Source organism: Panthera onca, chromosome B2 (assembly GCF_046562875.1).
Source record: "Panthera onca isolate mPanOnc1 chromosome B2, mPanOnc1 haplotype 2, whole genome shotgun sequence".
NCBI lineage: Eukaryota > Metazoa > Chordata > Mammalia > Carnivora > Felidae > Panthera > Panthera onca.
The window spans coordinates 25,115,446-25,140,276 of NC_138343.1; the positions used below are offsets into that span (position 1 = coordinate 25,115,446).

General features: G+C 45.1%; 1 protein-coding gene and 1 non-coding gene across 3 annotated transcripts in view; one reads left to right on the forward strand and one right to left on the reverse strand.

The window, feature by feature from the left end:
- Window positions 1-24,831, forward strand: part of SLC22A23 (solute carrier family 22 member 23) — a 182,879-nt gene that overhangs the window by 58,029 nt on the left and 100,019 nt on the right. The gene's annotated exons all lie outside the window — the stretch shown is intronic.
- LOC132668098 (U6 spliceosomal RNA) lies at window positions 16,513-16,618 on the reverse strand. The gene has a single exon (XR_009605467.1). It is a non-coding gene; the product is annotated as a U6 spliceosomal RNA (small nuclear RNA).

A 24,831-nucleotide genomic window follows, 5' to 3' on the forward strand; every position in this document is an offset into this window, starting at 1 on the left:
ATTAATTTATACACACACACCCACATGCACACAACGTTTCAAATTTCATACTAACCTAGTAGATCCTAATAATGGGCATGTTTTAGAGATAAGGAAACTGAGACATCTAGTCCCTGTACCTGCCTGCCTACCTCACTAGTAGGGCCTTTAAGTAAGAGCTAATACTTATTGGGTTTTTGTAACGTACATTGCTGCTATGCTGAGTGTAATACAAATATTTAATTTAATCCACCCCATCATTCTATGGGCACTGTTATTTAACCCGTTTAACAAATGGAAACTTGACATGTGGGTGAGGGTAACTTGCCCAAGGTCCCTTACCAGAGGTAGAGAGCCAGAACTGAAAGCCAGGTCTGCATGGCTCCAGTGTTGTTTCAAACAGCCCTCTTTTTCTTTGTCTTAAAACATGTTGTTATAAGATTATTTAAATGTGTACAAATATCTTATAAGGAGTAGATTAGTTCTTATAATTTCTAAATAACTATAAGATCAAAATATTGACAACATCCAATTGGAAAACTGATACTATCCAAATTAATTGCGATACTTTAATGTGATAGATGATGGTCTTTTCTTGAAGGGGAATCCCCGCTCACCCCTGTTGGGTTAAATAGCAGAAAGGCAGAGCTTCAGGTGCAATTTCATATTTAATCTACTTTGGCATTTGGACTTGAAAAATTCCAGTGTTCATGATGCCTTTTCACTTATTTTGCTATCTAAACCATTGCGAACCATTCTAAGGCTTTGCCGTCGCGGAACACTCCAACCTCCTCCTGTCCCATCCCTGCTCATGAGTGCACCCGTGTCACTCATTCTAACAGGGTGCCTCCTGAGGGCTCTACCAACCCGTCTACTTCTCTTGAAGGTAAAGGTAGATTCATGGCATTATTCAAATACTGATTAAATTGGTGTTTAATCCACTTATGACTGGAATCGAGACTAGAAACCATCATTACCACCTGTTGCCTAGTACTCTTGTGCTTTGTGATGGGTACCCTCTTCCCGATGCCAGGCTCCACCGAGACCTGTGTGCCTATGCCATGGTACACATGTGGCCACTCCATTCTCCTGCTACTGTGTGTGGACTCCTGGGAAGCCTGCATTTGTGTAGCCTGTCATGATGACATTTGGTCTTTGTGAGTATACATCCAGATGCAGACGTGAGCTTGGAAATCTTAGGTCCACACTGAGTTACAAACTCCTCATCTAGATGAGCCAGGTTACGACTAAGATTTTCATTGACACAAGAATATAAAATTTAAAAATTCTTGTAGACCTCCAAGAACGCATCCACAGATGGCCACAGTCTTCCCGCCCCACTTCAGAAGTCCGTGTTCTAGAATGTGACCCTACCGAGGTGACCCATTCTCCCTGTCCTCTTCTGCCCTCAATTCCCACTTTGTTACTGTGCTGCGGCTCAGCTCAGACCTGCTCCCTGTTCCATTGTCCCTGTCATGGTTCAGCTTCCACTCTGACTCTTGGTGTTGTTCTCCAGCATCCCAAGACCTACCTCGGTCCCTGTCACTAAGAAGCCTGGCCAGCCCATATATGACCTCTCTACAGGTGGCGGCCGTGCAAAGATGGAACAGAGGAGGGACTGGGAAGCTTTTCCCAAAGGAGTCAGGCCATGGGGACAAGATGTTTGGGCTTTCTCTGTGGGCAGTGGAGAGCCGTCATCAGCTTTTGTTTTCTTTTGCAGGGAGATAACTCTCGGGATCTTTCCCTTGTCCCATGGGCCACCAGGAAGCAATACTCATTTGAGCAGTTTGACAAGTTTGACCCCTAAATTCCCCCCTTTGATGTATATGGCATCCCTGGGAAAAGTTAAATGGAGAACTAGTCTTCCAAATCTGTATTTCCCACAAACGAAATTTACCAAAACCATTCCTTTTCTTGACAGTGCTGTCACTGACAAGATGATCTTCTTTGGAATCATCGGGCAGCTTCCTCAGGCTTCTGGTGGACTCTTGAGTCTCACGCATAAAGAGCCTACGAACCACATACAAGAATTATTGTTAGAACTTTCATGTGAGCTTGGAATTGTCAGGGAGTATCGAGTTCCTCTAGGATACATGAATCTTGTTCTTTAAAAGGGTTTAATTGAATTACAGAAGGCGCCACCCAGTGAGTCCCCGGATGAAGTCCTGGGATATCACAGTGCCCAAATCCTGTTTTACCCAAGAACACAGTGGTGTTCTCTGACCTGTCCATGGTTGGATCTTATTTTCCATTTCCTTTGTGGGGTCACTGTACGGTCTTATTTCATGTTCTCTTCAGGGGGTAATTGCTCTTTTGCTGTTTTTCCAAACTCTCTTTTTTGGCCTGTTTCCTTTCTGTCTTGTGACGCTGGAAGCGAATGTTTGCACAGTTGGCCTTTCCATTCCGTCACTGCTGCTTCGGTGTTTGTGTGGAGTGGGGAGGGAAGGGGACATGCAGGGGACAGCCTCTGCCGCCTCCAGCACACTGAAAGATCACTTTTGCTTCCATCCGCCCTTTTTTAAAGGGGACGACAAGGCAATTCGAAATGGAAGAACAAATGAAACTCTTTGGACAATTACCCTCTGAAGTTGTAAAAGAAAAAAGAAAACCAAATGGGGAACGTATGCTTTTATTTTCTCTCCCATTCTCTCTCACATGTGATCCTATGAGACAAGGCAAAGCAATCATAATAAACTATTTCTAAAGAGTTTTGGAGCACAGCTTTCTTTTTTTTTTTTTTTTTTTTTAAATGTTTTATTTATTTTTGAGACAGAGAGAGAGCATGAACTGGGGAGGGTCAGAGAGAGAGGGAGACACAGAATCTGAAACAGGCTCCGGGCTCTGAGCGGTCAGCACAGAGCCCAATGCGGGGCTCGAACTCACGGACGGACCATGAGATCATGACCTGAGCCGAAGTCGGACGCTTAACCGACTGAGCCACCCAGGTGCCCCGGAGCACAGCTTTCTAAGAAGACTTGCTGTAACAGTGGGAATGTCCTCTCTCTGCACTGGCCAGTGCTCTAACCGCTGGTCACACTGGACATGCGGGTGGTGCCACTGAGGAACTGAATCGGTAATTTCTGTTCATTTTATTGTATTTATTTTTCAAGTTTTCTAATGTTTATTTTTGAGAGAGAGAAAGAAAGAGAGAGAGAGAGCAGGGGGAGGGTCAGAGAGAGAGGGAGACACAGAATCTGAAGCAGGCTCCAGGTTCTGAGCGGTCAGCACAGAGCCCGATGCAGGGTTTGAACCCACAAACCATGAGCCGAGGGTGGACGCAGAACCTAGTGAGCCACCCAGGTGCCCTTTCTGTTTATTTTAATTAATCAAACTTAAGTAGCTTCAAGTGGCTAGTGGCCACTATATTGGTAGATCTGATGGAAATGTGACATTTAATCATCTCCATATGGTTTATATCATAAACTTTGGCCTCCCTACCAGGTTCTACACTCCTATATCCACTTGCCTAGTGGATATTCCACTTGGTAGTCCCACAGGCATTTAAATTCCGTCTGGCCACCGTAGTACCCTCCTCCTCCTCCCGCAGCCTCAAACCTCCTCCTCCCTCATCTTTCCAGTCTCAGTAAGGAGAAACACCACCTGTGCACTTGTTCAGGCAAAGATATTTGAGCCACCCCTTCTTCCCTCTCTCTTGATCAGCCTCAGCTCTTCTCCAGAGTGTATACTGAGTCCCTGGATTTCTGTCCACCTCCACCGCAGCCCCTGAGGCAAAGCCTTTCATTTCTTGCCTGGATAATCATAACTTCCTGACGGATCTTCCTGCTTCCTGCCCAAACCTCTACAACTAATTCTTCCCCTACGACGAGGGTGATATTTCTGCAACGTGAATCAGACCTTATGCTCGCCTACTTCAAACGCTCTGTGTTAGTTAGCAACAGCTTCACTGTGAAACACTGAAAACCAAAACAACAGGGATTTAAACAAAGTAGAAGTTTGTTTCTGCCATCAGTATAGTCCAGGGCTGACAAGGAGAGTCTCGTGACACTGGGGTCCCAGACCCTTCCTGTGTGCCAGTCTGGCTGTCATGTCCATGTGCTAGCCAGCAGAGGAATGGAAAAGAAGAGGAGGGAGCCCTTCTTCCCAGTAAGGTCACTTTCCAGAACTTGTAGTTACCACTTTGTACACCCCACTGGCCACAGCTTAGTAACCTGCCCACCCCAGTTGCAAGGTGGCTGGGAAATACCGTCCCGTTTTGTATAGACATATGCCTGCAGGAAGAAGGGGAGAATGGTGTCTGGGATGACTACGGTCTTTGCCACACCCTCCAGAGGCTTTTATTGTGCAACGTAAGCTGCTCACCATGGCCGTGAGGTTCTATGGGGTCTGACCCCTGTTGATCTCCCACGCATTCCAGCCAAATTGACCTTCTTTTGTTTCTTTACATGCCAAGCTCTCACTTGTTCCCTAGATCATTTGTACCAGCCTTTCCCCTTGCCAGAAACGTTCCATCCCTGACATCTGTGGGCCCAGCCATGTCTTGTCACTATGATTCTGCTCCTGTGACATCTGCAGAGCTTTCTCAGACCACCTATCCAATCGGCACTCAAAATTTCCTTAAAATCATCTGCCTTGTTTTAAGCATCTACCACTCCCTGAAAATAGATTTATTTATTTGCATTCCCATGCATGCCACTCACCTACTCTAGAGTAAACTGCACAAAAGCAGGACCTTATCATTCTTCTTATCCACTATGTCTTCTGCATCTGGCACAGAAAGAGCATCTAAATATGAGTTGGATGAACGAATGAACTCATGGAACATGATGAAAATCTATGCAGCAGTAGTTCCGAGTAGATGTAGGTGTATGACTGTAAATTAGTAAAGCTGGAAGGGCTGGAGTTCTTAGTTCAATTCCCACATAGTAAAGATGAGGATAAAGGACAACTGATGTTGTCACATAGGAGGTTATAAATAGTAGAGATAATGTGCTGAGACTTCCCGTGACATCCTCATGCACTGGATCGATTTGGACAGGACACCAAAAAAGTTGGTTGGGTTTAAAGCTGGCCTCAACCATGTCCCACAACTATTGATTAATGAACTGGTAGCAGTCAGATAAGCTCTTGGCGACTTGATGAGGACATTTATGTGCCAATAATGTTGTAATGAGCATAAAGTTAAGGGCTGTTCAAGAATGAATGATGACATAGGGTCACCATCTTCCTTTTATTTACCATAATTAGTTGATTTCCCCCAGGGTCATTGCTATTATCTTCATCATAGCTCCATGAGAGAGGGGACAGAACCTGTCTTGCATCCTCTGTGTGACACACAGTGCCTTCCCAATAGCCCAATAAAAACTTCTGAGGAATGATCACTAAAAGATGGGGGGAAATACCGTCAGGGGTTTCTGGTAAGTTTGGGAAACTTTCCATTGTTATAAAGAATCAGGGTATTGTTCTGTCCATGCAGTTCACCAGATTCATTTAAAAAGTGGAACCAACGTCAACAGTAAGTCTTCTGGTTCGCTCATACTGGTGTGTGAGGCTTTTCGGCAGGACTCCAGCTTCAGCGTTAGAGTCCTTGGCTCTAACTCTGTCCAGCCAATGGTGTGACTGACAGCCAGCATTTTATTTCAGCCCATAGGACCTGAAACCAATGTTTTGAAAATAAAGAAAGCAGAATTTCATATATTCTGTGTCCTCCCTCAGGGTCCAGTGACACATAGCAGTCCAATATGGGGTACATGCCAGCTCCCCCGTTTTCACCCAACCTTCCATATGTGACACAGATTGATCATGAAATGGAGCCAAGGTGGCTGCAGGGGAAGCGTCTCAGCCCAGATCATTCCTTAGCATATATTAAAACCTGCTGGTGGGCATAAAGTATACCCACAGCTCTGTCCGCCTGGAAGGACTAGTTTACTCTGGGCTCTAAGGCTCTCCCTCATGGAGAGCCTGGGGGCTAAGGTCATTGCAACCATGAATAGAATTCTGGGCCTGCATAGGTTTGAATGGGGACTTGACTAGGCATTCAAATGGAGGAAAGAGGCAGTGAGGCAGGCAGAAGGACACAGGATGTGCCTAGATCTCTCTCCATTCTCATGGAGGGGATCTTTAGAATTGTGATGAGTGTGTTCTGTGATTTGAAGCCAGTTACTTGAGATGGCTGAGTGTATGTAAATTTTCCAGGCAATTGTTCATTTTTCTTCCAAACCTTTTCTTCTTCAGTGTCATCAGATATAAGATTTAGTTCAGGCCAAGAGGTTGTGAAGAGAGCACCATTCCCTTATGCCTGACTGTCGCTTACAGCTGGTAGCTGTTCCAAAGGAGCTAGGAGACAGATGGCAACACCCAGCCTGGTGATGGCATGCCAGGAGAGGTCTGTGCATTTTATCCAACACTGGACCTTTTTTGAAACACAAAATTATGATGTCACTTTCATCTATTAACTCACCCTTGGACTGGCTGAGTATTCTCTTTTGAGGACAAGTGACATCAACTTTGCAGAGTTAGCAAAAAAGGCAAATATTTGAAACTGGTTCCAACAAAGCACTTCTTCAGTAACAACTGCATAATGCTGGTTGGTTTCCAGCATCTGGCCACAACTTGAAATGTGCTTTCCCCTCATGCCTGGTTTGCATGTGTTCATTATGATGCTTTCACAAATCAGGAACAACAGCCTTTTCCCTCGTGCGGGCCGAATACATGTATATTAGCTCCTTCACCCTGATCAGTCTAGACCTTCATGAGGTTGGAGTAGGAGAGGATTGCCAGAAAATAGCCTGCAAAGGTGAAAGACATGGAGTGGTCAGAGAGCAGCAGAAACAAAAGCTGCCAGAGATCTCTGCCTAGACATTTGTCCTGCCCTCCACCCAACTTCCTTCCTCAGAGAGCCCTTCCTCGACTCTTCTCTCAGAATTCACTAGCTTACTTCTATAAGCACACTCCAATTCTTTGCTTCAAAGAACATTTCAATTGTGGTAAAATAGAAGACCACATAAGATTGACTATCGTAACCACATCTAAGCTTGTAGCTCCGTGGATAGTATTGTTGTGCAGTGTCACCACCGTCCATTTCTGACTGAAACTCTGTCCCCAGTGAACACCAACTCCCCATTCCCCTCTCCCCACCCAGCCCCTGGCACCCACCCTTCTGTTTTCTGCCTCTGTGAATCTGACTGCTCTAAGGACCTCATAGAAGTGGGTTCGTCCACGTTGGAGCCTGTGATAGAGGCGCCTTTTCATGCCTGGGTAATAGTCCAGTATATGTATATACATTTTGTTTGCCCCTTCATCTGCTAACGGGCCCTTGGGTTACCTCCACCCTCTGGCTGTTGTCAGGAATGCTGCAGTGAACATGGCCGTACAAACACTACTTTCAGTTCTTCTGGACATTGACCCAGAAGCAGGATTGCTGGATCCTACAGACCCCCTTTCCTCATCTGTGAAACCAGAGGTTGGTCCTCGAAGCCCGCTCTGTGCTCCGGGGCTATCTCCAGCAATGCTTGGCATGACTGCTGAGGAACAAGGGCCCTCAGAGCCCCCAGCCTGCGGGGTGGGAGTTGCCCAGCGGTGCCAGTCACCTCTGTGGCACTAAGAACAAGGCTCTTGGAAGAACTTCCAGCCTCCGTGGCTGCTTTGTTTTGAGCCCCTCCTTCGATTTTGCAAACAAGCCAAGTGTTTGAGGAGGGATAGGGAGAAATGAGTTACAAGTGCCCACTTCCAGGGCTCATAGGTGTTGGCTTTGTGTATGGTTTCTGTGGAACAAGTGAGTATTTCTTTTTCCTTCTCTCTTTTCAGCTGGGAGGCTTGTCTGCCTCCTGCAATATCTGTATGGCCACCTCCCCACAGCAGCCCTGCCTGCTTTCCTCTCTCCCCTCCCCTCCGGTCCCTTTCTAAACTCCTAACTGTGCTTTCTGAGCCTTGGTGGCGTCCGGGGCATGTTTCTAGCTAATGTTGAGCGGGGTCACTTAAAAATCCGTCTTGCCAAGTATGTAAAGATGTAGGAAAGATATTTGTTAAAGCTTATTGGCATGTCTTCTCCAAGTCCAGCAGGGACTGATGTTTAAGGGGAATTTTCTCGCTGCATCAGTTAGGGCGCGATGCGTTTAATTTGGCAGCATGCCGCTTGAACTCAGAGCGGGGTCACTTGTCACAGTATTTTGGCAGCCTAATGGAGTATTCTGTGGATGTTCTCTAGAGAAGATGAACTGAAAAAACTTGGGTGACCAAATTTGCCCTCACAGCATCCCACCTCTAATGCATCTCTCCGTCCTGGCAACAAAGTGTTCTCTGAGGAATGTTTGGCTCTGAGGACAGGGATTTTTGTTTTCCATATGGGCCAGTAACAGGTGCTTGTGTGGGGTACCATAGCTAGGTGGTCGGGGATACTCTGACCCCAGGCCAAGCACTTGCTGTGACCTTAAGGGACTTCCCCAAAGAAGTTTTTAAGGGAACCCAGACGATTGAGTCCAACAATGAGGGGCAAGTCTAGTCTGTAATAAACTCAGCACTTGTGTGGCATCCATTGAGGCATCCATGTTTTGGAACTCTTTTGTTTTATTGTGAAAAAACATGCATAACGTAAAATTGATCAGTTAAACCATTTTTAAGTGTACAGCTCAGTGACATTAAGTACATTCACACTGTTGTGCAGCCATCACCACCATCCCTCTCAGAACTTTTTCCATCTTGCAAAAATGATACTCTGTACCCATTCAACACTAACTCCCCTGCCCCCTCCTCCCTGGAAACCACCCTTCTGCTTCCTGTCTCCAGGAGTTTGACTACTCTAGGGACCTCATGTAAGTGAAATCATCCAGCATGTGTCCTTTGTGCCTGGCTTATTTCACCTGGCACAGTGTCCAAGGCTCATCTGTGTTGTAGCCTGTGTCAGAATCTCCTTCCCTGTTAAGGATGAATAATGTTTCATTATATGTCTCTACCACATTTTGTTTATCCACTTATCTGTTGATGGGCACTTGGATTTCTTCTGCCTTCTGGCCATGGTGAATAATGCTGCGATAAACATGGCTGTCCACTATAAACATGACTGTCTTGAGTATTTGTCTAAGACCCTGCTTTCAATTCTTTTAGATACATCCTCTGAAACAGAGTTACTGGATCAGAGTTTTAAGGACTCTTAAACTCACTCTATTCTTTGGAGAATATCTTTGGAGTTTTGGCCTAACTTGTCATAAGAATTTAATCCATAAAAGATTCTGTTGACATTTTTCAAAATAGAAGTAACAGGAGGCAAAAAACGTGGTCATTATTTAGTAATTAAGGTACAAGTTTGAACTAGGAGGCGTGATGATGAAACCAGAAGAGAAGACAGTGCTGGGTTTGTTTTTTTAATTTGAGAAAGAGAAAGAGCCCAAGCTGGGGAGAGTGGAAGAAGGAGAGAGAGAGAATTTTCAGCTAAGCGTGGAGAGCTCAATCCCATGACCCTGGGATCATGACCTGAGCTGGAATCAAGAGTCGGATGGTCAGCCAACTGAGCCACCCAGACGTCCCTTCTTTGTAACATTATGTATATCCATGTTTATTCTTGCCACTAGAGAAGTGTGGTTTTTAACTGATTTTCCTACTGCTACAATTTAAAGATATTTATAGCACTCGCAGTCTTCACTTGTCTATACTTTAAAAGTATTTTTAGGTAAATTTAAGCATTTTTAGATAGAATGCTTGTTTAAAGATAGAATGCTGATAGATTAAAATCTATTATTGTAAATTTGGTATATTGTAGGAGATTCTTTATTTTAGAGAAGGAACATCTGCTTTGCAAAGATCCACCATGGAGTGTCTTTACCATTGTTAGCTGGTGCGCTAATATTTATTTATTCCAGTGCACTAATATTTAATTCAATGTACAAAAAATTCACTTACACAAAATTTTATATTTCTGCTTATAACAGTCTCTAATCAATAAGCATCTGCTGTATTAATGAAGTACCTGGTAATTTTGGCCTGACACCTTCTTGGTTTTGTTCATCGGTTTAAGTAATAGGAGTATATACATCATTGCTCCACACATAACAGGAACTGTCATTGTTCTCAGCCCGGCAGAAAGCAGAGGGGACTTTCGGATAGCAGAGTAAACATGTTGCCACGGCAAGAACCGTCTTTATAAAAGACAACTCTGATCACATCTCTGTACTCCCTGGCTTCAATCTTTCAAAGGCTCAAGTTGCTTTTGGAATACAGTACACATTTTTCACTGCGGCTTGCAAGGCTTACTAGTGTGGCCCCAGGGGATCCTTGCCAGCCTGAGTTCCCTACGCTGCATGTTCCTTGCTGGTTTCAATTCCTTGAAAACGGTGTAATCTGTTGCATCTCTGGACTCTTGTACAGACTATTCTTGGCTAGAACACTCTTTCCTGACTTTTTCTCAGGGTGAAATTTGCTTTTGAAGTCCTCAAGTGACATGTGCCATTTTCTCTAGGGATTCTCTCCAGAGATCCGTGTCTGAGTTAGCCGTGCCTCCTCTCTGCTGGCCCCTCCCCTCCCAAAGCATTCTCTGCTCTCTTTCTTTTTTTTTTTTTTTTTCATGTTTATTTGTTTTTGAGAGAAAGAGAGACAGAGCTCAAGCAGGGAGGGACAGAGAGAGAGGGAGACACAGAATCCGAAGCAGGCTCCAGGCTCTGAGCTGTCAGCACAGAGCCCAACACAGGGCTTGAACTCACGAGCCATGGGATCATGACCTGAGCCACAGTTGGAGGCCCAACTGACTGAGCCACCCAGGCGCCCCTCTGCTGTCTTTCTTACTGAATCCTAGTGCCCATCACAGTGACTCTACTTGTAAAATTCAGTTCAATTAAATATCAAGTACACATCAAAGGACCAATAAAACACATCAAGTATAAAAGATTCTGACACTATGCACATTTGTGCATATACCACCCAGTTCTAGAGAAGGAATATGGTCGTGACTTTTGAAATGCCCTATGTGCCCCTCCCAAGCGCTCCCTGTGTCCCTGCTGACCTCCCAGTAACCATGAGCCTGGCTTTGGTGTTCCTCCTTACCCTGCTTTTCTGTATAATTTTGCCTCATTTTTTAGGATCCTTAAACAATATATCATTTCATTTTGCATGGCTTGGGGCTTTTAGTAAGTCGAATCATAGCGCGTGTGTTTTTCTATGTGTGGTTTCTTTTTTTCACTCCTCATTATCCCTTAGATGCATCTACATTGACCTTTATAGCTGTAATTCATTTCACTGCCATGTGAATATACCACCATTATCTGGCCTGTACTTGTCTTTTTACATATTTCTATGCCTTTTCTTTCCCTTATGCCCCATCTTTATCCCAAGAGACAATTTTAAATTCCCCAAGGGCAAAGATTGAGTTTATCTTGCCCACTGTTATGTCCTAGTGTCCTGCATGTAAGAAAAGATCTGTTAAATGAGCCCCAGTAAATTTTGGTCTGAGAGTTTTCCGGGGAATGGTAATCAGTACAACCGCATTCTTGGTTGACAGAGGCTTTTCCTCCCTGCACCTTCCCGGGCTCTAGCACTCTGGACCAGGGCTCAGGTAACTTTTTATGTATCTAGCCAGATGGTAAGTATTTTATGCTTTGAGCCATATGGCTTCTCATGTGACTACTCAACTCAGCTACTATAGAGTGAAAGCAGCCGTAGATGATACATAAACAAATGGGTGGTCCAATAAAACTTTATTTACAAGAATAGGCATTGGGCCGTATTTGGCCCACAGCCTATATAGCGTGCCAGCCTCTGCTATAAAGTACTTTCCTGGTTCCATGTGTCTGGTTCTGGCCAGTGAGTAGAAATGACACGTTTCTTCTGGTCTGGAGCATTTAATTACTATTGACCAGTACAGCTACTGGGTCAAGAAAGGAAGCCTTGATCATCTTGTGCCTCCCAGGGGGACCCTCCCAGTCTAGCACAGACAAAGACAAATACAGTGGGCTTATGGCACCTTATCAGGCCTTAAGCAATATGATACAGCTATAGTCAAAGTGGAAAAGTAGCAGTTTTCAGACTAGGACCAACATGCATGTTCAAGGTTGTCATGAATGTATATAACATAAAGACTGTGTTACAAAGGCATGGATCAAAATACTACTATAATATTTGAGTTGCAGGCTGGGTAAGAGTTTGGATATCCATCTTACCATTTTTTATCCCTACGCTTTCTTTCCTGGTTCCTTTCTAACATCTGAGGCTTGAGCCTGGCTGGCTCTGCATACAGACAACTGAGAGCTGGTGTCTTAACTGTGTCAAGCACACCAAATATAGCCTGATGGAGGAAATGCTGACTTCTGTTTGTTGAGTTGAGCAGAACAGCTTCTTTGGAGAGTTCTAAGTATAAGTGGAGGGATGTGATGTCCTGGGTCATTTTCCTTACATTAAAGTGGACCCCCTTGTTTTCATGATACGGGCAAACCCATATCATGGGTAGAACGCCGCAGTGCAAGAATGCAGGCTCGGACAAACAGATCTGAAACCTGGCCCAGTGTTGGTCTTCTCATCATTTAAGTGAGAATACTTATACCTGCTTCACAGGATTATTGTGAGAAATACAACTTGCTCATTGCGGTAGCAAATTAGTTTCAAAGCAATATGGCTGAAAGGAGGTCCAGATGATGAGGATAAGCAAAAGAATAGGAATGACAAAAGCCAGAATGTACCATGCACTGCCAGGCACTGTTCTAGCTCGTTAGTCCTCCTTTTACCCTCACAGTGACCCTGGCAAGGAGGGTACTGTTACTGGCCCCCTTCATAGATGGTGAATAAAGCACCAGAGAAGGCAGGTCACTTGGCCAGTAAATGGTGGAAACAGGATTGTTACACATGTGTCTGGCTGGAGAGTCCCCACCCTTCACCAGGGCACTGCTTATCATGGTATTGGTACTGAGGCTTTAAGTCTGGCTATAGCAATAGCCAGTTGTGATTGGGGAATGCTCCTGAAATCCCTCACCACTGAGGTGACTTGGTCAGCCCATGCGGCTCTCCTGTAGTTGATTATACCCACCTATGGCAAATTGAAAAGAGCCAAAGCTACACTGTGATACAGGTGCTGTGGTCATTGGCCAGGCAGGCATTGCTAAGCCGGGAATCCTGTCTCCCACCTCCCCAAGATGTTATGCCTCAATGCTCTATAAACATAACATGGCAAGGGACTTCAGTTAGTCCCAGGGATGGTTCTAGGGCTCTGATGAAGGAGACGTAGAAAGTGATCTAGAGATGTCAGCCATTTCTCTAAGGACACAAAGCAGCCAGGAAATCACGTCAGTGTCTTCACATATGATATGTATTTGGAACATTTTAAAATAATTAACTGCACATAACAAAGTATAGATGTCACTGGTGCCTTTTGCCAGTATTTCCCTTGAGATTGGGCAGGTCTATGTGTCTAGTTCTGGCCAATGAGCTGTGAACAGAATTGACATGTCCCTTCTGGTCTGGAGCATTTAATTACCCGTGAGACACCCTCTAGGCCTCTAGCATTTCAACCAACAACATTCAAGATGGAGTCTGATCTTTGAACCTGCATCCCAAGTGACAGTGATGAGCAGAGCCAGACCCCCCCGCCCCACCCGCTGCCAACCCTCAATGGGAATGTAGTGCGAGCAAGAAATAAATTTATGGTATTTTAAGCCTCTAAAATTGTTAAGAGTTGTTTATTACTGTAGCATGACATAGTTCATGACTAATATATAAACATACTGCAGTTTTCTTGCAAACAGCTTTTTTATACAATTTTTTATTACTATTACTTGATAAGAGTTAAGCATGAAAGAAATGTTAGTGTTGACCTTGGGTATATAGAGTTTTTTAGAGAATAAATAAGTTCCAAAAATAGAGTCCAGTTCCATAAGACCTTGTAACATATTGATAAATATCCCAAAATGGCTGGCTTCCTGATACTGTCAAGAAATGTTTATTAACTTGGCAGGCCATTGTTAGGGGACTCAGATGTTTATAAATACTGTTAACTGATACATGCAAGTTACTCCCTTGATATTCTTCCTATCAATTCCTTATTGTGGTTTGAAATCACTCTTTCTAGGAAGACCTTCTACTAACATCTTACCCAACTATGTCAGACGTTACAGGATAGGTCAGTGTAGGTGTGGTGTTCAACAACATCATTCCTATTGGCCTGAACTGATTTCTGTTCATTTGCAACTTCCACCTAAATATTTTAAAAACCTGCTTAAATTGTCAAGTTTGGGCAAACCATTCACCCCACTAGCCCTGTAGAGTTAGTGTATTGTCCCTATACAAGCACTATTCCAGCCCAGAACCTGTTTTCCATTCATCATGTCTTGAACAGCTACCATTTAGGATTTCTATGTCTTTCACCTTCTCTCCCCCTTATCCCTCATCATGTTCTTCATATTTTTCTCTTTCTCTCACTCACACACTGGCATTCTCTCTCTCCCTCTCCCTTGTGCCCCTACACCCAAAGATTTAAATTGGTCCTGTTGTAAGATCCCCGACACTGGGGAAAATGTCTGCACGTTACTCATCACCCCCACTGAACACAGCTGTAGGAACCCTTTGAAACGCTTCTGCTGGGAACTTAGGGAGACTGGAGTAGTGCTCAGTAATCTGAGCCCACCCAGCTGCATGACTTCAGTTTGAACTGCCTAAGTTTCTGCCTCAAGCACGTACTCCAGAGGCTTAGGTTTTCAACTTGTGTTCAAGGTGATAGGGAGCAGGGGTAGAATGCGTGGGGGAAATTTAATATTGAGGGAAAGGAAAGATGGCAGCGTTCCAATCCCCACAAGGTATGTTTGCCTTTCTCTTTCACATAAGCTAAAGTTTCCAAAACCAAGTAGAAATGCTGTCCATCCTCCCCTCTCCCTCCCTGTGCGCTGTAAGTGTGATGCCTTGAGTTTGCCACATGGTGCCCTTTAGTTCACTGACAGCGTCCCATAGCCTGGGATGAAAATTTCATCCTTGAAAAGGAGAAGCACAAAGAGAACCCTGAACTTTCTCAGGGAGCCTTTGATGATCTTTAAAGTTTATAGATTATCATTAAAAAGTGGGCCTTTCTGGGGCACCTGGGTGGCTCAGTCGGTTGAACATTCGACATCAGCTCAGGTTATGATCTTGCGGTTCCTGGGTTCAAGCCCTGTGTTGGGCTCTGTGCTGACAGCTCAGAGCCTGGAGCCTGCTTTGGATTCTGTGTCTCCCTGTCTCTCTGCCCCTCCCCCACTTGTGCTCAGACTCTCTCCTTCTCAAAAATAAAAAAGTAAATATATGTTTAAAAAAAAAAGTGGGACTTTCCCTCAGAGAGCTTCTAGTTTAGTAGGTTATAAGACATTTGCCAAGAAGAAAGCACCTGTTGGGGAGAAGTCTCTAAAGCCCCTTTGCTCTGCTCTCTTGTCTATACTCAGCATTAGAGTGGAGCTTGTCTCAGAGGTAGGCCAGGTAGAGGAGAGAATCTCCAGGGAGCTTGTTAAGGACTCAGGCTTACATCATGGAGAAAACAATGCAGACAGGGGCAGGCTGGGAGGGAGGCCCAGACCAGGCTGTCCTATAAAGACAGGCCTTGCTGGAGCTGTAGCGTTGGGCCCAGACTGCAGTCCAGCTCCTCCCTCCTGGGAAAATCTGATGCTACAGGAGGTTAAGAGATGTACCTATGTCCAGACAGTGTCTGAACCAGAGTCAGAACGGAAACCTATGAATAACCGTCAGATGCCCCTCAGATACTGGAAGGAGAGCGGAGTTGTCAGGGAAAGTACAGAAAGTAAAGGGAATGATGGCTTTACATGAAAAATGGAGGTCCATTGCCTGAGTAGTAATGATGGCAATGGCCACTTTGTAAAAAGTTTTGTTTCAGTGCCCTTCAAGTCTTGCTGACACATGGGCTTTTAATTCCTGGGAGAACCACCCAGATTCCCCTTGTGCTCACCTGATGACCATGTTGACCTGTTGACCACAATGGCCATGGTGACCTCTGACCTTCCAGTGCACCCATCTGACTAATGCAGGCCCACCTGGAGGGGCTGTCCGGAGTGTCAGCAGTGCTAAATATTATAGAGAGTTGAGAACATGCAGGAATTAGTTACAAATGTGTTAAGTGTGTCTCATCGTTACTTTCCTGATAAACAGATGGCATAGCGATGTCACCCATCTCTGATATGTGCATCCTGGTTGGTAGTAGAACCACTCATAGGAGCTGCCTAACAGCATTGTCCTCAGCCAGCAGACTGTGTATGTCCTTTTGACCTTGGAGTGGCCACCAAGCCATGGGGGAGACTTGATATGTTCTCGGAATGTGCATTCTATGGAAGAGATAAGACCCTAGATGTGAGATATCACCACCTCCTTCCCATGGGGCAACTGCCCTGGCCAGGAGTGTGGAGGACCCCCTGGAGGAGGTGCCATCTGAACTTCAGGAGGGGTCTTTGATCCCCTTCCCGGGGCTCTCATTCCTGTGGACCCACCCCTCCCCCTTCACTCTGCTCCTAACCCCTTCTCCATGCCTTCATTTGTACTTGAAATGCCTTCCCCCTCCATCCACCATTTGCAGTTCCAAATTCTACCAATGTCTCATTGAGCCAAGTCAAAAGGCCCCTTTTTTTTCTCTTTTAAAATCCAGAATGCTTCATGAATTTGTCTGTCATCTTGTGCAAGGGCCATACTAGTCTTCCCTGTATCATTCCAGTGTTTGTACATGTGCTGCCCAAGTGGGCACAAAATGCCCTTTTTCTACAGAGATCCTCCACCCCCCACACCCCAAGCCAGGGTGCGGCCCCCTCAGTCTCTGAGCCCCTGCCCCACTTGACTATAATTTTTGTATCATCAGTGTTCCTCTCCAGCCAGCTTACAGGGTAAATGTGTGTCCCACTGGGCTTTGTCCAACTGACCCCACACAGTGTTTGTACAGTGAACTACACCCAAATACACTGACCTGTATTTAACAGATCATAAAGTATTTGTAATAGCAGTGCGTGAATTAAGGATTGATGCAGGGGGCGTTAAAAGTCATTGGAAATTCAGGAGTAGAGAAGAAGGACATGAGCACTGAGAGCTGAGAAAGCCTTCCTGTGGGAACAAGGGCTGGAAGCAGAGGTGTTTCGTGGCAGGGAGAAGAAGGCACATTCTAGAATGAAAGGCACGAGGTGACAGGGTCAGATGCCAGCTGCAGGGTATGAGCACAGGGGCAGTGGAAGGGGGCAGGGTTGATAGGGGCTCACACCTAGCCCGGAAAGGCCGGCTTGCGAGGAGAGCTAGGGGAGCATTCGCTTTGCACCATGATTTTGTGTTGGCCTTGTTTGGCCAAGGCTCACATGAATTGCTCAATTTAGACCATGAAATGAAGAGGGAGGAGGAAGAGGCTGGGTGTCCATCCTTTGGTCTGGCTTCCCACTAGTGGGTGCCACCCTGAAATGATTGCACAATAAATGTTTGTCTTCTGAAGCCAGCATTAGTGTTTATTGCTGTGTTCTTACTGGCACAGTTGTTTAATGAAATCTGCAGGATCTTTATTACCCCAAATGCAATGTGTTTTTCCAGAGAAATATCTATGGCCATAAAGCATTCAAAGATGAGATATAGAAAAGGCTTCCTAGTGCCTGCTAGAAATGGAATGGAAATACACACAGCACCAAATGAATTTGTTGCTAGTATTAAAATTCCTAGTTTGCCAAGTACTTGAAAGGCAAATTCAAGTAAACAGAAGAGACATGTGCTTTCCTCTAAGGGGAATGTTTTAATCAGAATAGAGACAGTTGATAGACATTTATATCTGGATCTCTTCTTTCTGCCCCATTAAACTAGAAATTGGTGTTTGCCAGTAGTGACCTAGTATATGTGTACAAGGCAAGATAATTAACTGGAAGGGGGCCATTTTGCAGAACTGCTTAGCCTGTCGTATTTAACATCAGCCTTGTATATTCGGTACAGATATACAACATTAGAGGCTTTACCTCCCCTCCCTGGAAAGAGAGAGCAGAGCAGTAAGTTATAAATGCTGAAAATAGGGTGTCCGGTAGGACTAAACTATGTCTCCCCAGAGCTCCTCTCTTTGCCCCACTCACAGCCGCGGCACTGGCCCACTGGCCCTCGATACTCCCCAGTGATCAAGTTCACTATAATGCATGGGCACCGTAGTAGGAGCAAATGGTTTAGCTGGATGTGTAACTGTGCAGGATATGTGGAAAAGCAATTAGCTTCCTGAGGGTCAGGAGCTGATATTCTATTTCAAAACACAGAGTGTGCTCAGATATAATCATGAGAATTAATCTGACTCAACTGTAGTTGTATAAGCAATATTGTGACAGGGGGTGGTTTGTTTTGAAGCTGGGCATACTGGAAACTTTAAATGATGAATAGCGGTGGATAAAGCAACTATCCACTCATTCATTTCTTGTTGGGCTTGCTTTTAATTTTTTTCTGCTTTTTTTTTTTCTTGTAGTTTATTGTCATTTAAAGGCTCACTTCTTATAGCTCTTAAGATTGTTCCTGTAAACACATTGTTTGTGTGTGAAATAGACAACGTCTGTATTTTCTTTCTGGACTTCCTTACTCCTGTCCTGTTAGTATCACCATGACTCACTCAGTTGCCTGCCTTTAACACTCCTGCTACTGTCATTAGATACCAGATCCATCCATTCTCTCTTTAGAAATGGTTCTTTAAGAACACAGCTCCCATCCTAATTCCATCCTGAATTTGTTGGAATCCTGAAGGGTGAGAGCGGGGAAGAATGACTGAGATGGTCAGGGACCACGCGTCAGCTGGTTGCATTGTCCTGGACCCTGATTGCCTTCACAGCAGACCTGGCACTGGCCTCACAGTGGGTCTGGGGCTCTGGCCACACCTCGTGCTGGGTGGCATCACTTCGTCCAGCAGCCTCTAACCTCCTCACCCTGCTGCAGGGCTCTGGCCCATCAAGCCATCCATCTGTCTGCCCCCAGATAAATCTTACCAAATCATCCCTTGGAACACCATCACTCTCTTCCTCACGGGCTGCCCATCGGTTTGAAACTCTGTTCATTTAAGGGTTGCCATGGTTTGGTTTCACCCAGTTTTACCGAGGCACACCTGTATTCCAGCCAGTCTTCTCTTGGTGCTCTCACCATATATGCTGGTCATTGCAGGGTCCACCTCTTTGCTCATACTGTTACTGCCACATGGATTGCCTGTTTCCCCTTCTGACTATTCAGAACTTACCTTTGAGATCCCCCTCAGTGTTCCCTGAGACCTATCATTACAGTTTCAGACCACGCTGACTTCCTCCTCCTGAACGGTGGTTCTCTTCCATCCATCTGTGCCTAAATGCTTATCGTCTGCAAAGTGCGGTGCCATACAGGAGACCCAGAGGTGTGCTGCATGTGAGCCTGGCCACACAGCTCAGAGGCTAGCACAGGCATTAAAACATGCATATAAATGATGTTAATGCTGGGTGGAATGTAATAAGGACTGTGGTTCTTAAAGATGTAGTAAAATTGAGCCTGTTTACACTAGTTCAGATTCACCTCTGGGTCCAGAGAGGGAGATGATGCAGCATCGTAGTTAAGGACTCAGATTCTGAAGCCAGAGGAGGTGTTGGCAATAACGAGGCAGGTGTGTATTATGTGACCTGGGGCAGTACGTCTCCTTTATGAGCTTAGCTTCCTCCTCTGTAAGAATGGAGATAATAACTGTGCCCACCTCCCGGGGCCGCTGGGAGAATCAAATGAATTAACACTGGAAGTGCGCAGGAGAGTGTCAAACACGCGGTAAGCACCAGGTGAGTGTTAGCCATTATCATCTCCACCTGCCATCACCTTGGTCCTCATGGTCCTCCCCATCATCATCTCTTACATGTGACTGCAAATTTCAAGGACAGAAATGACAAGGTTAATATCTCCCTGAGCATGTGATGGGTGCTTGGTCAACATTTGAATAGAACAGTAGGTCATCTGATACCTGGTTTCCCGTGTACTCTGCTTCAGGACCAGCAGAGTAAGTGGGCTCTCTCTCTGCACCCCCCCCCCCCCAACTTCCTATGCCTGGCACGGCACAGAAGGACAGTGTTCTGAAGTGAATTGGTTGAGGGTGGTTGTGTCAAGAGTCCCCAGGAGCACCCCCAGGATCAACGGGGGAGTCACTAGGTCTCACAGGACTCAGCATCTCAGCATCTAGTTTGGCTTATAGCAAAAGGATACAGAGAAAAATTAGCAAAGGGAAAAAACACATGGGACAAAGTGCAGAGGAAAGCAGCCTTCGAGAGTCCCCTCCTGGTGGGGTCACACGGGATGTGCTTCGCTGCTCCAGCAGTGAATTGTGACAACATGTGACAATTGTGACAACATAAATGTTGTCTACCGGGGAAGCTCCTTAGAGACCCAGCACCCAAGGTTTTTCCCAGAGGCTGTTCACACAGGCACCTTCTGCTGAGCATGTACCAAACTCCAGACTCTCAGAAGGAATGCAGGTGCTCAACATGAACCACATTGTCTGTACAAACAGTATGGGCACAGTGTGAGATACTCATCAGCTAAGGAATGGTAGGATTCCTGAAGTCCAAGTTCCCAGATGCCCGCCGAGGGCCAGCCATGCAAGCAGGCCCTTCTGAGGATGGCATTCTCGGGTCTGCTGTGTTGACGCCTCTGAGCACAACAACTCAGACCGAAGCTACGTGTTGAGCAAGCTTTTGACTAATTGGAATTTTACAGGAAAAAGAGAAATCTCATCCCACTGAGCATATTTTAAGCACTTTATTAATATTTGGTGATGAATTAATAATGGGGAGAAAGAGATTTGAGGCTAAACTTTTGAGAGGAGAAACAATTCTAAATTTGAAAGAGAATTTTGGCCCAGATTCTTCCGTAATTTCTGCGCTCACAGGCTTGTACCTAACACCTGCACTGTGCTTCCTGCTGTCAGTGGCTGACATGGAGACTAAGCCAGGAGGCCAGAACGTGTCCTGAGCCCCCTGTGCAGAGACCCAGGGGAGCATGATTCCACAGGCACCAGAGCTGCTGGCTGGTCTCTGGCCTTGGACTCCACCCCCAAACATTCCTTCCCCACAAAAAAATACATCTCAAGGATAAGAAACCTCTCCCTGGTCTTCTCTGCCCTGCTCTGCCCATGATCTGGACAGGATGCCCAGTATAGCTGTTACAAGGAATCTGCAAGCTTAAATGTTAGTGCGCCTTGCCATTGTTACTCTGTATTTTAGAATTCCTATTTTCTAGGGGTGCCTGGGTGGCTCAGTCAGTTAAGCATCTGACTCTTGATTTCAGCTCAGGTTATGATCTCACGGTTTGTGAGTTTGAGTCCCTCTTCAGGCTCCATGCTGATAAGTGCAGAGCCTGCTTGGGATTCTCTCTCTCCCTCTCTCTGACTTTCCCTCTCTCTCTCTCTCTCAATCTCTCTCTCTCTCTCTCTCTCTTTCTCAAAATAAATAAATAAACTTAAAAAAAAAACTTAAGAATTCCTGTTTCCCATTACCTCTTGCTGCACTAGCGCCCTACTTTGAAATACCAGAGGGACGTGATTGGCGTGAGGTGTGTCCTCTCCCTGAAGAAAAAGTTCACTTGTGCCAAGACTCCTCGAAGTGGATCGTGTTCCCGAAGTTCCAGCTGTTTCGGCTTCCAAGTGTTCATGCCCTTAAGGCACAGCTTCAACTCTAGACCAGGTTAACCTGCCTGTTTTACGAAGCACTGACACTTGTAGGTTTTTGAGCACAGACCGAAACTGTCCCTCAGTTTCCTCATCTGTAAACTTAGGGATGATAATAGGGATGATAGGTAATACCTATCCTGCAGGATTGTTTTTGGCTTAACAGAGATACTGTTTTTATTGGTTCTAAAATGCATCCTCCATTCCCCCCCCACCCCCCCCGCGCACACACACATTTCAGCATTTGTGAAATCAGAACGCATCTTACAATCAATGCTGTGTTAGAGGTTAACTGGCAGCTTTTTCTTTTTAGTGGTACATTCAGTAATGGTACACCCTAAAATCAATAGCACCATGGATTAGATGAAATACTGTAGAAGTTTATAGCACTTAACACAATGCCTCATAGGGAACAAATGTGCAGGATAGTTAGTTGTCATTGCCATTATCAAGGTCGTTGTCATTGCCATTATCAAGTTCATTGTCATCATCAAACAGATACTCCTCCAGGAAGGAGAACAGCTCTTTTTCCTGTTTAGGTATAGGAGCTTTAGAACTCACAAGACAAAGATTCCTATCCCCACTTGACAGATGAGCCAAGTGAGGTTCAGGAAGTCCTGGTGGCTTAGCTTCTCCCACGGAGCTGGCAAAGTGCACACCTGGAGTCTGCAAGCTACAGTCCACGACCAGACCTGGGCAGCCTTTCTAAAATTTTTTTATTTTTAATGTTTATTTTTGAGAGAGAGAGACAGAGAGTACGAGTGGGGGAGGAACAGAGAGAGAGGGAGACAGAGAATCTGAAGCAGGCTCCAGGCTCTGAGCTGTCAGCACAGAGCCTGACGCGGGGCTCGAACCCACAAACCGTGAGATCATGACCTGAGCTAAAGTCGGATGCTTAACCGACTGAGCCACCCAGGTGCCCCTGGCCAGCTGCTTTTTTAATGTGGTCTGTGAGCAATGAGTGGTGTTTAGATTTTTTTTTAAATTGTAAACATCAGAAGAAGATTCATGTTTTGTGACACATAGAGATTATAAGAAATTCAAGTTTCAGTGTATATTCAATAAAGTTTTATTGGAACCCAGCCCTGTTCATACATTTACATCTAGTCTGTAATGGCCTTTGCACGACAGTGGCAGAGGTGAGTGCAACAGAAACCACATGACCCCATGACACCTAAAATATTTGCCATTTGGTTTTTTAAGGGGAAAATTTTGCCAACTCCTCTTTGCACTCTGACGGGTGTCCTTTTGAGGAAAGAGAGTTTCTTGTTCATGATTTTATCTTCCAGACTCGGTAAGCACTCAGTAAGTGCTTGCTGAATTGAATTTCTGTAATCAGTCCTAAGTCTAGGAAGTAAATCTCAAGTCATGCTGGTTACCATGGCACCAGATAAACATCAAAATAAAATGCCCATAAGCTCAAGGAGAGGAAAACCAGTTACAGAAACTCTCTAAGACACTTTTTCACATGTTCACATTTGTTTTGCAGTATCTCTTAGAGAATAAATAAAATAAAATGATTCCCTAAGGACAAGGCCACATTCTAGGAGCAGCTGAATGGGTAAATAAGTCTCAGGTAGGAGATGTTTTCAGAAAACCGAGCACTTACAGTTCCCTGCTCATCAGCCCTCAGAAGGTGTGCCATACAGCTGCCACAGGGCCAAGTGCAGATGGCAGGGGGTTCAGCTGTCAGAAGACCCTTCAGCAGGTGTGTGAAGAAATGAATCCATGAAGTCCTGGCTTTGAAGTCCCTGTTAGTTTCAAGAGATCAATCAAATTATTGAAACTAAACCAGGATCAATGTTTCCTCCTCATTAAATGTTTACAACGTAGGCAAGCATAGACACACGCAAGGTCATTGTAGGGCTTGCTCAACTTGGAGTTTGAGCCAGCTGTGGGGCACATGGATCCACAGTCAGGCGATGGGTGCTGAGGTGAATGAGGAGCTCCACTCTGTCTGACTGCAGGAAGTAAGTGGCACAGGAACACCCTGGGGGCTTCATGTGCTGGCAGCTAGAGCAGACTTAGACCAGCATAGCTGGCCAGTGCCCCAGCCAGCTCTGCAGTTATAGCCCTCTCTCCCCGCCCACCTGGAGACTGCTTGCTCTGGAGCTCAGGGGTCCCTCAGGAGAGAGCTCCATTCATTACACCCCGGTGGAGAAAGCCTCATGCAAAGTCAGAACCAAGAGCTGGGGCCACCTGCCCTTGGAAGTTTGCATGGACACTGCCCCCTCCCCCAGCCCCCTGGGAAGACCTGAAGTTCCTCAAGGACCAATTCAAGATTCCTCAAAACTAGTTTTAAGCATTTAAATTATTTTACCAAATAATTTCCCTTTTTAAGTCATTCCCCCCACCAAAAAACAATTTTAAAAATACTTCTTTGCATTCCTACATGTGGCTAATCACCTTCAGTTTTATACAGAAAATCAGTGGAAAAATAAGTTTAGGAGAAAAAAGCTCCAACCAAGGGATTTTTTAAAATAGAAGTGTGTGTTCCGTAAAGTGAAGTTCAGGACACTGTAATCCATTCTCTAATGGTCATCCTCATAAAATTGGATCTATTTTCATAAAATTTGCCTCATTCTCTTAAAAGTGTGATGCACAACAAATATTAGTTGTGGTTATAATGTAGTGAGTTTTTTTTTCTCTTGAATATGGAAATGTACCTCTATGGGGGCACCTGGGTGGCTCAGTCAGTTAAGCATCTGACTTTTGATCTCGGGTCTTGATTTCAGGATTGTGAGTTCAAACCCCATGTTGGGCTCCATGCTGGGCATGGAGGAAAGGAAAGGAAAGGAGAGGAGAGGAGAGGGGAGGGGAGGGGAGGGGAGGAAGGGAGGAAGAAAAGAGAGGGGGAGGGAGGGAGGGAGGGAGGGAGGAAGGAAGGAAGGAAGGAAGGAAGAAAAGAAAGAAAAAGAAAGAAAGATAGGAGGGAGGGAGGGAGGAGAGAAAGAAAGAGAAGGGAAGGAAGGAAGAGGAAGAAAGAGAAAGGGAGAGAGAAAAGAGAGAAAGAGAGAAAGAAAGGAAGAAAGAAAAGGAAGGAAGAAAAAGTATCTATATGGAAGGGAAACCACTTCTAATATTGAAGAAGTATTGATTGTTTCAACATAGACATGTTTTAAGACTGATGCATCTCAGCAGTCTTTGGGTTAAAATGCTTGTGTGGATGAGGCTAGGGCCTCTAAAAAAAGTGCTTCTAGTTGAGAATCTAAACCTATGTTTACACCATTATTTCTTTTTTTTTTTTTAATGTGTATTTATTTATTTTGAGAGAGAGAGCACATGCATGCATACCAGCA